Source organism: Eleutherodactylus coqui, chromosome 11 (genome assembly GCF_035609145.1).
Source record: "Eleutherodactylus coqui strain aEleCoq1 chromosome 11, aEleCoq1.hap1, whole genome shotgun sequence".
Classification (NCBI taxonomy): Eukaryota; Metazoa; Chordata; class Amphibia; order Anura; family Eleutherodactylidae; genus Eleutherodactylus; species Eleutherodactylus coqui.
The window spans coordinates 86,859,888-86,874,444 of NC_089847.1; the positions used below are offsets into that span (position 1 = coordinate 86,859,888).

A 14,557-nucleotide genomic window follows, 5' to 3' on the forward strand; every position below is an offset into this window, starting at 1 on the left:
CTAACTTAAAACTAATTACACAAACGTTGTACCATATGTATGTCGACAAGTAGACATTAGAGATGAGCGAACCTACTCGTTTCGAGTAATTACTCAATCGAGCACCGCGATTTTCGAGTAATTCCGTACTCGGGTGAAAAGATTTGGGGGGCGGGGGGAGGCATGGCGGAGGGGGGGTAGCAGCGGGGAACAGGGGGGGAGCCCTCTCTCTCTCCCCCCCCACTCCCCGCTGCAGCCCCCCACTCACCCACGGCGCCCCCCGAATCTTTTCGCCCGAGTACGGAAGTACTCGAAAATCGCGGCGCTCGGGCGAAAAAGGGGCGTGGCCGAGTACGCTCGCTCATCTCTAGTAGACATCCATAATGCAAGGAGAAAAAGTAAAAGATAGCTTTACACGGAGCAACAGATAGTTCAGATAGTTGCTCAGAAAAGTTAAACGTAGGAACAACAGTGATCCGTTTGCTTTTACACACAGCAATGATTGCTCATTAGTTGTTTGCCAAGATATCATTCAGAGGGGAGGGGTCTCCATACAAATGTGTTCGCAAGTTGTTCACATACGAATGACTTTGCCCTTACACCAGATGACTTTTTTTGACCAACGACTAAATTTTTTGGTAAGCTGAAATGAAATGACCAGCAACTTATTGGTCGTCAACCTGTCGGTGTCCACGTTTACATTGAACAACTATCGTTTGAATTCGCTCTTTTGAGCAATTAATCGGCCAATAGTCGTCCCGCATAAAAGCACCACAAATAACCCTCAGTGTTAATGACTTCTCCAAGAGCTAATTGTTAGAAGTTATTCAAATTAAGCATGTGGGATTGGAAATGTAGGTCACCCAATGCTTTGCCCATGAAATAAAGGCACACAAAACCTGGTTACTGAGAAATCTATTCTTCTAAAAAAAACATTGGTTAGTGTGAAACATGCTTTAATGCAAACATCTTTTAGAAGACCTCAGAAGATGTGGTATAGAGACACAAGAAGTTGGGAAAGGCTACAAAAGTATTGCTTAAGACCTCGGTGTACATAAATCAGTGGTTAGACAAATTATCTACTAATTCTGTTAAGATCACTTCAAAAGCAAAAAATGCAATCTGAATCCAAGAGAAACTACAAAACACTTAAAAGGGGTTTCCAAGGTTAAAAAATATGTCTGCTTTCTTCCAAACACAATGCCACTCTTGTCCATAAGGTTGTGTGTGGTATTGAAATGAATGGCAGCTTAGCTGCAATATCAGATACAACCCACAGACAAGGTTGGTGCTGTGTTTGGAAGAAAGCAGCCATGTTTTTCTAACCCTGGATAACCCCATTCAATAAGGCTTTACAGACTGCAAAAATCTCCGCTCATGTGTCCACTATTAGAAAAACACTGAATAAGAATAGTGTTCATGGAAAGGCACCACGAAGAAAGGCTCTGCTGTTCATAAAAAACATTACAGCCCATTTCACATTTGCTTGAGACCATCTGGATGTTCCACAATGCTTCTGGGAAAATGTTCTAAGGACAGATAAGATAAAGGGAAAGAAACTTTTCAGCACAAATATACAATATCTATAGGCGGAAAAAAACATTGCACGCCAACAAAAAACCTTATCCCAATTGGGAAGTGAAGTGTAGGGAGCATCATAGTGCTGGGCAGCCTAACGGTCTCAGGGACTGAACACCTTATGCTAATTAACCCTCTAACAGTCACATTTAAATTGGAAGACTCCCTCCGAAAAATGGCACTTTTGTATTGTAGGTTTGGAACTTCTGTCTCATGTAAGTACATTTGGCACAGGACTTAGTTGTCGTACGTGTTCCAGCAGTCATGACTTTATTTTTTGTTGTTATAGCTGTATAACATCTTGTATTGAAAAGAACAAATTCTAATTTTATAGGAACCAATTTCGGGCGAAAGTAATATGCTGAATGACTTTTTTTTTTTTTTTGCTAGGGGACGATAACAGCAAAAAAGCAATTTCACTATGATTTGGGGGTTTTTACTTTTAAGCGTACACCACGTGGTATAAATATTACGGTAAAGGGGTTGTACCAATATTGCACGTTATCCCCTATTTGTAGGATAGGAGATAACTTACTGATTGGTGGGGGGCTGAAGCATGCACACTTGGCCAGCACTCCCTTCATGTTGACGTCGCTGTAGGGAAGAAGTGACCCCCACAGTGACAGGAAGAATGGGAGATGAGATATACCGTAGTTAGGGGATAGGTTGCAGTCTTGGTACAATCTGCGGGTCATTATGATTATGACAAAACCAAAATGTTTGTAGGTTTTATTACACTTTACTACTTTCGCACATTTTATGTGCACCAGATTCCATGACCAGGGCACTTTTAGTTTTCCATTGAAAATGTATAGTTACTGCAGCCAGCAATGACTGTGGAATCTATGGGGTTAAAAGGCAGAGAGAAGAGATTAGATAAACAAGTGCTCATCTTTTCACTGCTTTACTAGAAAAAAGGCCCTCTAAAGGCCCTTCTACATGCAATGATTATCGCTCAAATTAATTCAAATGGACAATAATTGTTACATGTAAACGCGGGCAGTCGTGCACCATTCATTCAATTATCGTTAGCCAAGGTTTTTAGGCTGGCATAAAATCCATCATTTGGTCGCTGGAAATTTCGGTCAGTTTGAATGCAGTTCGTTCAGTGTTTCCAGCGGCTAAGCCATAGCTTTGTTTTGCTTTGCATATTTAATGAGTACGATGTTTATTCTGTCACCAGAACAATGGAATGTCCAGCCAAATGTTTGCTCAGTTGGGTAGAGTGTTTATTCACGCTGGCCGATTTAAAGCTTTTTTTTTTGACTATGTTCATTGTGCAAGGTAAATCTGTTACTTTGATAGTTCGGACTTCTACGGACGTGGCAATACCAAAATACTTTTTTGTTTTCGGATTTAGATTCTTTTATTATAAATATAGCAAAGTCAGAGGGGGGGGGATTTAAACATTTATAACTTTTTTTTTATAACTAGAAAAAAACTTCATTGGTCTTATTTTTTTTTTTTAGTTCCTGGAGGGGACAACAACTTGCAATGCTTTGATTGCTCCTGAAGTATGATATAATGCCACAGCATTACATGATACTGCGATCGGGCAGGCAGTCTATCAAGCCACCCAATGGGGACGGCGTGATAGCCATTCTTCCAAGAAAGCCCCCCTGCTGCCGTGACACCCACACAACTCCTTGGGATCTCATTGCAGGGGCCCATACAGGGCCCCTGAACATTGTTCAGGGGATTTAAATGCCGCTGGCATAATTGACAGTGGCATTGAGAGGGTTAACAGTTCCCATCAGCTGCACAGCTGTTGCTGCCGGGTTTCAGCTGTAAGAAACAGCTGGAGATCGCCCTGCGTTCTCCCTTCATATATACCTGACGCTGCAGGTCATTAATGCAGCGTTAAGGGGTTTACGTTAATGGGAGGATGATGTTGTTCAAGTTGCCCGTTATCTACCGGGATCAAGTAAGCCATAGATACAACATAACACACTGCAAAGCCTACAAAAGAAAAAAAAAAAAAAAGAGAAAAGAAAGACACAAAGTCAGCACTTCCCAACTATAAATCTCTAGGTACACTTTAAACTGTGGCTGCGACTAAGGGCACACGACCACGGGTGTGTTTTTATTGCATATTACGCACATGATGTACGGCAGCGTGACACTCGGTGAATGGAGTCAATGAAAGCAAATGGAGACACACTCTCTGCCCATATAGTCTCTGGCATCACACAGACAGGTCAAGTGTGGTGGGCACCCCCAACATTTACCTATGCACCCGTGGTCAGGAGCCCTAAACCAGTGTTCCCCTACTCCAGTCCTCAGGGACCGCCAACAGGTCATGTTTTCAGGATTTCCTCAGTGTTGCACGGGTGATGTAATTATGGTCAGTGCCTCAGACATTGCCACAGGTGTACTTACCATAGGAGATCCTGAAACCATGACCTGTTGGTGGTCCCTGAGGACTGTAGTTGGAGACCCCTGCCCTAAACAGTACAAGCAGAGAAACACATAACAGCACTCATATATTATTATATTTTTTTTTTAATTAGAAAACTACATCAAAGTACATTGGGTCATCCACCAACGTCTAGGTAACGATGCCAACACTAATAGCATGTATATGGTTTAATTATAACATGGGTATGTTTGGTATTAAGTGTAAGGACCCATCAGAAAGCATTGTGACCTGGACGTTGGTGGATGGGCCAATACACTTTGATCAAACTATACTAAGAACCTTGCATTTTCTAATCTGGTTAGTGTATATGTGTGTATATTATATATGAGTTATGTATTTTTCTGATTTAAAAAAAAATAAATGTATGCGTGCTGTTGCCATGGGCTTTACCCGCTTGCACTGTGTTGTCACAGCCGCGGTTAAACGGGCACCTATAAATCTGTAGTAGAGAAATGCCAACTTTGTTTCTCTTTTTTTGTGTGGTTTGTACAGTGGTGGAGTCGTGGCTGCCTCCACTTTATCACTCTCTTGTTCCCATCGACCTCCTGTCCCTTTAGGCCTCATGTCCACTTGAAAAACACAACCCGCGCAGAATCTGCCGCAGATTTCCACGGCGGATTTGCTTTAAATGGTATTTTTTTTGCATGCAGATATCTGCACACATTGCCATCAATGTGATAGCAATGTTGCTGATCCACGCGGAATCCGCGGCAGAATGGAGCATTCCGTGTTTTTTCTCCCGCGCGTGAAAAACGCAATTCTTTTAAAATGCCATCTGCGGGTGCAAAAATCTATTTAATGGACCGCGGATGGCCAATGATTCCCTATGGGCAAAAATCCGCTGCGGATTCTGCAATTCCATTTAGCTAGTGGACATGAGGCCTTAATTAGCCTATAAAACCTTGGTTTTATTTGTAGGCTTAGGCTAATTTCACATGGGCGAGCACAATATCACGCTCATGCAGGTGCCATGTTCCTGCGGCTGTGAGGGGTTTGTGTCAAAAGCACCTGTTACCGCTTTTGGCAGTTGCTGTCAGTCGCGGCGGAGGATCGGAAAGTCTATCCTATGTTTTTCAATAGAAAACCTCGCATCGCACAATGTGTGATGTTTACTGGCACCATTGAAAACAATGGGCAGGGTGTTCCAAGGGAATGCCCAAACACAGGACATGCCACGATCCATAAGAACGCATGATCACCTGGACGTTGGCGGATGGGCCAATCTACTTTGATCAAACTCTATACTAAGAACCTTGCTTTCTGCTTGTACATGGCCACGCGTAGTCAAGGGGGGGGGGGGGGGGGGGGGTAAGCACTTTGTATGCCACCATGATGTTTCTAAAGGAGAATATCCCTGTAATATGGATCAGATGGAACTTAGAGGTACAATATCAGCCCCTATTACACCTTTGCACAGCTCAGCGATTGCATTGTATTTAGCCAACTGAAGGTGTCTTAAGTTAAGGCCCATATAGACAACAATTATCGCTCGAAAGATAATCGTTGTGTGCCTTTAAGCGCAAGGTCATCAAACGTTGAGCGGTCACCTTGCGATCTGTACTGGGTATGCAGAAGGCAAGCGGGGCCGCTTGTCTTCTGCATCCAGCTGTTCTCTGCTCGGAGCGCCCGGCTGTTATACAGCCGAGCACTCCAAGCGGTGTATGCAGGACACAGCTGGACCGCTCTGTTCTTCATACCCTGGCTGTTCACGGAGCACTCAGCTGGTATACAGCTGTGCGCTCCGTGCAGAGTATGACGAACAGAGCTGGACCACTGTGTTCTTTCATACCCCGGCTGTGTTCAGGGAGCGGGATACAGCTGAAACAATAGTAGCAGCTGTATCCCGCTGTGAATTCCTGATAAGGCTGATCGTTCTCTTTCAGCATGCTGAAAGACAAAGAGATGGCTTAACAAAAACTGCACTGCAGTTAGATCCAACGATTATCACTCGAAAGATGGCTTTTGAGCAATAATTGTTATGTCTAAATGGGCCTTTAGTCCTAACTGCTATATACTTGCCTGCCTATTCTTGCTTTGTCTAGCTGCACCCTACTCAGGCAAACAAGCAGACAGTGCCTGCTGCTATGGGATAGAAAAGTGGCAGGACAATTGACAAAAAGAGCAGGATTAAGAAAGACTTAGGCCTCATGTCCACGGGTAAATTAAGATTTTAAATCCGCAGCGTGATCCGCGCTCCATAGGGATGCATTGGAGACGCGCAGGTAGTTAAATACCTGCGGATGTCATTTTCCCATGAGGCACGGATTGCGTGTGCGGGAAAACACCCGCCGCATGCTCCATTTTAGTGCGGGTCTCCCGCAGGCTTCTATTGGAGTCTATGGAAGCCGTCTTGATCCGCGGAACACCTGTACCTGAATTTCTGCTCTCCGGCGCGGTAGAGCAGGAGTTCAAAAAAAAAAAAATTTGAAAAAAAAAAGGGAGTGCCCGGCGATGCGCACGGCACAATGCCGGGGTGCCAAGCACATCCGCCGGGCCGAAGAAAGAAGATCCAGCCACGATCCAGGCGAGTTTAAACTTATTTTCAGCCTCATGTCCGCGGGGCAGGAGGGATCCGCGGCGGGCCTGATTTTCCCCGTGGACATGAGGCCTTAGGCTGCCTGTCCACAGGTGCTTTTTGCACTCTGTTCCCTGCGGCGATATTCCGGCCATAGGGAAGGCAGCGCATGCTTTCCATAGCGTTGCTATGGAAGGCGTAGCCCCCGTCAATGAGCGGAGAATCATATTGATTCTCCACTCGCAGCCGGGGGGAAAAAAAAATAAATAAAATCGCAGCATGCTGCGAATTGCAGCGATTCTCCGCGGTCAGCCTGTCAACTGGCTCCTGCTCCCGGGCGGCGGAGATCCGCCACGGGATATCGCAAAGCCCCGTGGACAGGCAGCCTAAGTTTTGAGCTGTGTGTACTGAGAGGGATATGGAATACATTATCTTACATAATACATTTTGAAACTTTAGTTCTGCTGGTCTGCACACTTGTAGGCGCATCTGTTTACATGCCTGTGTATTCCTCATATACACTTATTTTACACAATGCAGAACATCCGGTTTAGGGACCCTTTTTCTTAATTATGAACAGCAGCATCATCGGGTCTCTACATACACCATCACTACAAACACAATTCCTGCAAGGAGTGGTTTGATAGTAAACGTCACTGTCAGTAGACGACATGCTGTTTTATGAGTCTATAGTTTGTGTCCTGGATTGTATAGCCTGTATTCTGCTGACAGAATGTGGAGAATATGGAGACCGGAAGTAACCCAGATGAAAGCCTGTAGGCCCATATCTTCTATAAGAGTGTGTAAAAATAGGGTCCTTTATGAGGGGCCGGTCTCTGTGTAACAGGTGCAGACAACCTCTAGAGTGGATGTATAGACAATATTTGAAAAAAAAAGGTTTTAAAAAAAAAAAAACCCAAAAAAAACAAACCTGTGTATAAGGCGCAACCTCAAGTACTTACAAAGCAGAAATCTTTTTTAAAGTAGTTTTCCAGTGAAATACTATTGATGATCTATCCTCAGGACAGGTTATAAATAGTTGATCGGCCCGGGCCCGTCGCTTACATACCGACCGATCACCTAAGCGGGCGAATTCTGTCAGCGCCACAAATACACAAAAGGTCAGAGCGGACGTCTCCACGTTGAACCCGGCGCAGTGGCCGGTACGGAGACTTCCGCTACTTCAGCTCCGACCTCTGTGTTTTAGTGGTGCTGACAGCATATGCCCGCTCGGCTGATATGTCAGGGTCCCAAGTGGCGGACCCCAGCCAATCAACTAATGATGACCGACCCTGAGAATAGGTCATCAATAGTATTCTCTCTGGAAAACTCCCTTTAATGTTTGTGGATATAGAAATGAAGAACAAAAATGAGTGATTTGAAGAAGCACTCTACTGGTGTGAGGTACTATTCTTTATAGAGGATATGGTTAAGCTCTTCAGGTACGAATGGTAAATTTTATATTTTTGCAGTATTTGTTTTGTTTACATAAATTGACAGAAAAGCTGATCCGGCATTGTCCGGTTGCATCAGTTTCCATTAATTAATGCATCACCCACTGGACAGCCAGGGGTCTAACTATAGTGGATGCAGAGGGTGTTGTCCCACCGAGTCCCTGGAACCTTAGGGGGCCCATGAGGTCTCTTCCTCATACGAGAAGGCCAGTACTATAAATTGAGGGGTTGTCTGGTTACTGGACAACCCCCTTTTCAATAGCACCCCTGTATGAAAGTAATAGAAAAAAAAAAACCATGATGGAATTGATGAAAACTGAACTTCTGCACCAGTTTTGTTTCATAAGTGGGCTGCATTGAAGAATTCATCATTCTTTTTAATTTAAAAAAAATTCCTATTAAAGTACGAGTGTGAACGTAGCCTTAAAAGAAAAAAAAAGTCTTTAATGCAGGAAATGTGGCATAATTTAACAAAAAAAAAAGTGTAATCTCTGGTATGATCTCCCAGCCCGACACTGCTCCATTACTCCCTGCAGGTCTGTGTTTACACGGTTGCAGCAGTGATGTGCCCATAGCCTCAGCAGTCTTATACCAAACACCAGAGAGCTCAGTGATTGGCAAACAAATCCTAGCAGGGAAGACGAGTGGCAGAAGGCGGGGGAATCATACTGTGAATAACCCTTTTTTTTTTAAACCACATTTCCTGCATTGAAGAAAAAAAGAAATTCCATCTTGGAAAACCCATTTAAAGGGATTGAACCAGGATTTTAATTTTATTCCCTGTCCTCTCCAAATGTCTGGGTGGTGGTAGGGGGGGGGGGGGGTGTCCAGGTTTTCTTCATGATCACGAGAATGGGGACCCATGTCCCCCTGTATGAAAGAAGCAACAGCAGTTTTGTGCTCTACAGGACTGCTTTAGAGCAGCTGAGAACTGGGCTGAGGCATCTTTGACAGTCCCATAGAGATGAATGAAGCAGCAGTGAGCTTGCCCAACCGCCTCTCCATTCATACGAGGAGAAACAACACCTTCATTCTTGTGATCGGTGGTGGTCCTAACAGTCAGATCCCCACTCATACACTTGTCTCCTAAAATCTTTATAGACAACCCTTTTAAAGGAGGTAGTTGAAGAGACATTTATCCATTAAATGTCCAATAGGTGGAAATCCTCACTTTCCCTTAGAAAGGAGGTCCCATAAATCAGTCGGCACAAGGAGAGGAGTGTGAGTAGTTCCTGCACCTGTGCAACCCTCTCCATTATAGTGTATGGAAATTATGGAAACAGACCAGGATCAACCTCTACAGCTACGAGTGAAAGAGCATTAGTTCTCCCCCCTGGTGGTAATCGCGGAGGTCTGATACGAGTGGCGAGCATGTGCATATGCCATAAAGGTCTCATTGTACCACCCTTTTAACCAGCATAGGAGATACCAGGCTGCGCCCCTTTTTAAGTTACTGTGTCGTGATCCAGACTGTGCCTCATATGATAACACTGTGGTGACATGTGCCAAGTGCTAACCTGCTGCTCTACATAAAGAAAATGCAGGTGTGGCCTCATCCTCAAGGTGAACATAACCTTAGATGAATTTTGCGGGACTGGCTCACCATTTTATGTGTGTGGAGGTGTCCCAACTTTATGGGAAGTTGGAAGAATAGCAGTCGGCCAAATGCGCATTCAGCCAGCAGCTTTCTAAGGGTACCAGTACACAAGTGTTAGCGGCCCCAGGCAACACTTACAATCTACTACTAATGAGTGGGCTGTACCTGGTCTTGCCATTGTTTTAGCCCAAGTGTACTTGACAAGTACTTGTAAAACATGTTACCAGCGGCTGTCTAATAGCGCCCTATGGTATATGGCCCGCTTTACCAGTTTATCGCACCTGTGATAAACACAATTAAACACATCATTTATGAACAGTGTAGTGACCTGTTTACTCACCTTTCAGGGATTCCCACAAACTCTCTTTCCCCCTCTTGTTAGCACCCAACTTTATCTGCTGTCTATTTCACGCATTCAACCATGATTTTTTGGGGGACAAAGGGGTTAAAAGTTCGAGATTTGTCTGCAAAAGAAGACAAAGGTGTAGGTTGTTGCATCCATCTTTTCAAGCGGAGAAAGCGTGGACGAGGCGGAACAGCGGAAGGGTGCGGGTGAGGAGCGTCACGGAATCCTCAAACACAGTTCAGTACACGACTCAACTATTTAATTACAAAGCAATTTGTCACATTTCACTTGAACTTCAACATAAGATATTTAACGATCAAGTTATTTCTTCAAAGGTCCATTCATTCTTAATCGGATCAGTTTGCAATAGATTACGATACGGAACAGAGGCCAGATCAGTCAAGAGGGGCGATGCCAAGTAGAAAAGTTATCTTGATATGAGAATCAGTTACATTTTTGGGAAATCTGTTCAGATAATTTCATTTTGAGCCCAACCCCTAATGTTGTTCTATTTTAACAATACGATTTGTGATAAACACACACAGATTACGGGCAGCCATTTGTGGTTGTGCCAATGTTGTGAAGACTGCGCTAGCATGTTCTTATACGAGGGCCTTCACGCACTCATTACATAAGCTACCATGTACTTTTACTAGTATGTTGTCACATGAGAAGGATAGATAGAATTGGCAATTCTTGAGTAAGAATGAATGGCCTTTTTGTTTTCCACATTGACAGGCAAAAAGACGAGAGGAAAACCACTTATAGGAGAAACGGTGCAGAAAGTTCGACAGAGACCGGATGCAGCGTCATATTCAAACTAAGCAGCGTCACGGGAGAGGAAAAAGCACTGTGCGGTATCCTTCGGCATTAGGTTTATTGCATCTTTATCGTCATGAGTCTTGTGAAATTAGGAAAACAGTTGTTGAAAGGCAAGGGAGAAATAAGGGTGCGGAAGGGGAAAACAAAAACAAAAAACAGCCCGGATCGTAGGCGTAGGGAAGCAAACAATTTTTCATCAAATAACGATGGCGGGAACAGGTAATTCAGAATTTTTGCAAATAAAATAACTTCATAGAAAAGATGTTGAAATAAAGCATGCAGGGTATACATGAAGCTCCTAGACAAGCAGTACAATCACCTAGAAGGGTAAGGCGACAAGCCTCATAGCCCCTGTAGACACTTATCACCACTGTGGTGCCTTTAATTATACAGTAATACTTTCAAGTATACGTTAACATATCTTTTGTAAAACATGTGAACTCAAATTATATGGATGTGCTCTTTTGGACCCCACATTTGGTTGGGAATTATTTCAGATCGGGTGGCCTTCAGTAGTGAGGTGCAACCATGCCTCCACAAAAGGACATTGGAGGGCAATGTTGTACTGACAGTTGTGCGTTAACACCCTGATGTTCATACAACTGGCTACCAGCAGGACACCCATGATTGAACCATTGGCCCTGCTGGCTAGATGTCCCTCAACACACTGCTTGACTTAACATGTAGGTGGTTATGCAGAGTTGGTACCACTAATGATGTCCTATTAAGCATTGCTAAATTTGATATTTTGTTCAATGGTCATTTGAGTTGAATGTGCTGAAATATGCAGCTATCCCGCTCACGCCACATTCAGGCCTATGTCCTTGTGTTGCATCACAGGGTTCCCTCTGGATCTCCAAAAAATGGCATCCAGACGGAAATCATAGGCTTTCATTATTCAAATGAAGACCAATGATCTCAGTTTGTGTAACGGAAGCCTATGATGGTCTCGTCCAAACTTTTGTCTCAGTATTTTCAGTGATCCAGACTGAAACCTGTGATGGAACCTATAGACTCAGACCTGAGTGTGGTATGGACCGGCCCTAATACAGTAGAAATGTAGAACAGTTGGATTGTTCCAGTATCAGTCCAGTTAAATTAGAGGATTAATAACAACAGCCGTGAGCCTTTTATCAAGTACTACTGTCCTTTGGCTACGGCAGACAGTTGCTAAAGACGTTATTATATCATATGAAACACCCTCGTGAAATAAATCTATTGGGGTAATACATGTATTATATAGCAGAACCAGCACAGGGACTATATAAACTACCTAGTAACGATGCATTCCTATATCTGGACTGAAATTTACCCTGAAGACATCTATCCACTTATTTAACACCTCTCGAAAAACTGGAAATGTATACATCAAAACAGTGACATTAATAAATACATTTTACCTATTTTAATATAGTTATTTAATATAATGTAAATGTGCACTCTGTTTCCTACACATCAGAATTTTTTTTTTTTTTTTACGAGTAAGCTAATGTTACCCAAACATCGTAACTTTATACATATTTTTATGCAACACTAGATATCTATACATTATAACAACCAGTAGATCTGAACATATCACAAACTATGAAATTGTAAGCCGTGCTGATGCAAAACAGGAAATATTATTGTAAAATGGAATATATTTAGAGATTACTATCGTTTACACTGCTGTTTGAGCAAATAGTGCACTCAACTTACATGCTGTTACTAGACTACTAAGGTAGAATTGTCCTTATTTAAGTTGTACATTCAGAAACTCATTCAGGGTGTATGAAATGCATTGTGCTTCTACCAATATCTTGCAGAGATACACCAATGGCCAGCAGAGTTATCTGAATTAGAAAGATAGAAGTGAATGGATCAAATTCTTCCACATGTTTTGTTGAAGCACTTCTCAAAGTTTCCAAAGGGATGTGATAATTTTTTCAACTTCCTCTTCTCATTTAGGCTTGTCAGACAGTTGTATCTATTCCTGCTATGTCCTGGGTGAAGGGGTCCCAACACTCAGGAGATTGCTGGACCTCTTTGGCTCTGACTGGCCCGGGTTGTGCCTTTTTGTAAATCACAATGGCTGTGTCTGGATATACAAGCTAAAGGTTGTAACTACTGACTTAATTCCAGACACAGCCATTAAATAATGTACTATTTATTTGGAAGTGCAACTTAGTACCTACAACAAAACTGTAGCCAATTGTAATCCAAGTATCCTTTTCTTTCCATTTAAAGGGGACCCGACAAGCAGGAAGGGCTGTATACCTTTACTGCCGTGCTGCCACTGAACCCATCGAATATTACATTTTTCTTCTCGACCTATGCCGCAATGGCTTTCGCTACTTATGGAGCCCGTTGAGTGTCAAACAAACGTGATGTCAGACATTGACACTGGGTGGTGGAGACCACACACTTGACAGTAAACAAGGGTCAGGCTCCATAAGTAGCAGGAGCCATTGCAACTAAATGGGAAGGAGGTGCAGCTTGTCCCGCTTGTCAGAGGACCTGACAAGTCTTTTCTAAAAAGGATCTATCTGTTCTCCTGATAGGTCTAATGTAGTAAACACTTAAACAGCAGTTGTGGAGCATCTTTTCTTGGAATTCGTTCCTTCTAGAAACATGAAAAAAAATTAACAGGGCGTTAATAAGCATTTTATCAATAGGATGCGTACTTACACAGTGTAAAGGCCCATTTACACCAGCCAAGAGAAAGAAAAAATAAATTGCTAATTGTTTTAGCGATCATCGCCGCATCTAAACGTGCGCCCATCGTGCGCTTTTCGGGCACTGCTAGCTGATCGTTAAATTTAGTCCAACCTAAAAATCATAGTCCAGCCTTATCAGCAGTTCTCCACAGGGAGTGCTGATAGCATTGTTTTCCACTAAAGAACAAAGGATCTGTGCACAGATACGAGCCCTGGGGCTATTAACCGATTTTAGCTAAGGCTTCATTTGCACACCTAATCGTCCTTAAGTAGCGGAGTAGCTACTTAATAGTTTATGCAAAATGATCGCTCAAAGCTGTCACTCAAACTGTCGTTTGAGCGACCTTTTAGCGATCATTGGCTGGTGTAAATGGGCCTTAACACCGGCAGCACCGATTGTACATTATCGTGATGCGTAGGAATATGTCACATTAACACGCAATTGTTAATTTAGTCATGCATTATCAGGAGGAATAACAGAGGAACACCACAATGAGTTTAAAGAAAAAAAAAAAAAAAGATGCTCCAGAATTGTTGAGAATTGAGGTATCCACAACAGACATGTCAGGAAAGGTGACAAATCCCCTATAACTCATGCTGACAACATTATTGATATCAACATGTAAGTAAACAGGAGTAAAGTATTGTCAAGGTAATTCCTTTTAATGGCCAACATGAATATAGTAGGATTCTGGGACGGCAGGTCCCATCCTCAGCCTTTAGGAGGAAATTCTACATAAAGCAAATTATAATCAAACAATTAAATCGGCAGCAGAAAGACTGATTAATGAAAGATTTTACCTATTAACACTCATCTAGACTATGGCCAAACTATGAGAGCAGCTCATGCAAAAGGACTTTCTAGAACGAAGATGGATGCAATATCATTTGGGTAAATGCGCTCAATGAAAACTAAGAATGTCATTTTATAGTGTTTGCTTAATTAGCTTCTTCTAATCTACTATGAGATCAGATAACATTCTAATTAATGGTGAAATATAGATTACAGGGCTTGAAGTACATCTTTTCACAGTACAAAGTATTCTCCTGATATTAATGGAGGACCGCTCTACCCTGTTGAGTGCTTCAGTGCATTTATATTACAATGCTATTTTTATAGACTTTGCATTTCTGAAAAATAAGTAACAGTC

The 14,557-nt window shown here is 42.8% G+C and overlaps 1 protein-coding gene across 5 annotated transcripts in view; it reads right to left on the reverse strand.

Moving 5' to 3' along the window:
• Window positions 1-237: 237 nt before the first annotated feature.
• LOC136582126 (RNA-binding protein 4-like) overlaps window positions 238-14,557 on the reverse strand; it is a 28,245-nt gene continuing 13,925 nt past the window's right edge. For all 5 annotated transcript variants that reach the window (XR_010787139.1, XR_010787136.1, XR_010787135.1 and 2 more), the window contains exons 3-4: window positions 9,883-10,006; window positions 238-1,508 (exon numbers count right to left, since the gene is read on the reverse strand). The gene's annotated coding sequence lies outside the window, so the exon portion shown is untranslated. The remainder of the gene's footprint in view (window positions 1,509-9,882; window positions 10,007-14,557) is intronic.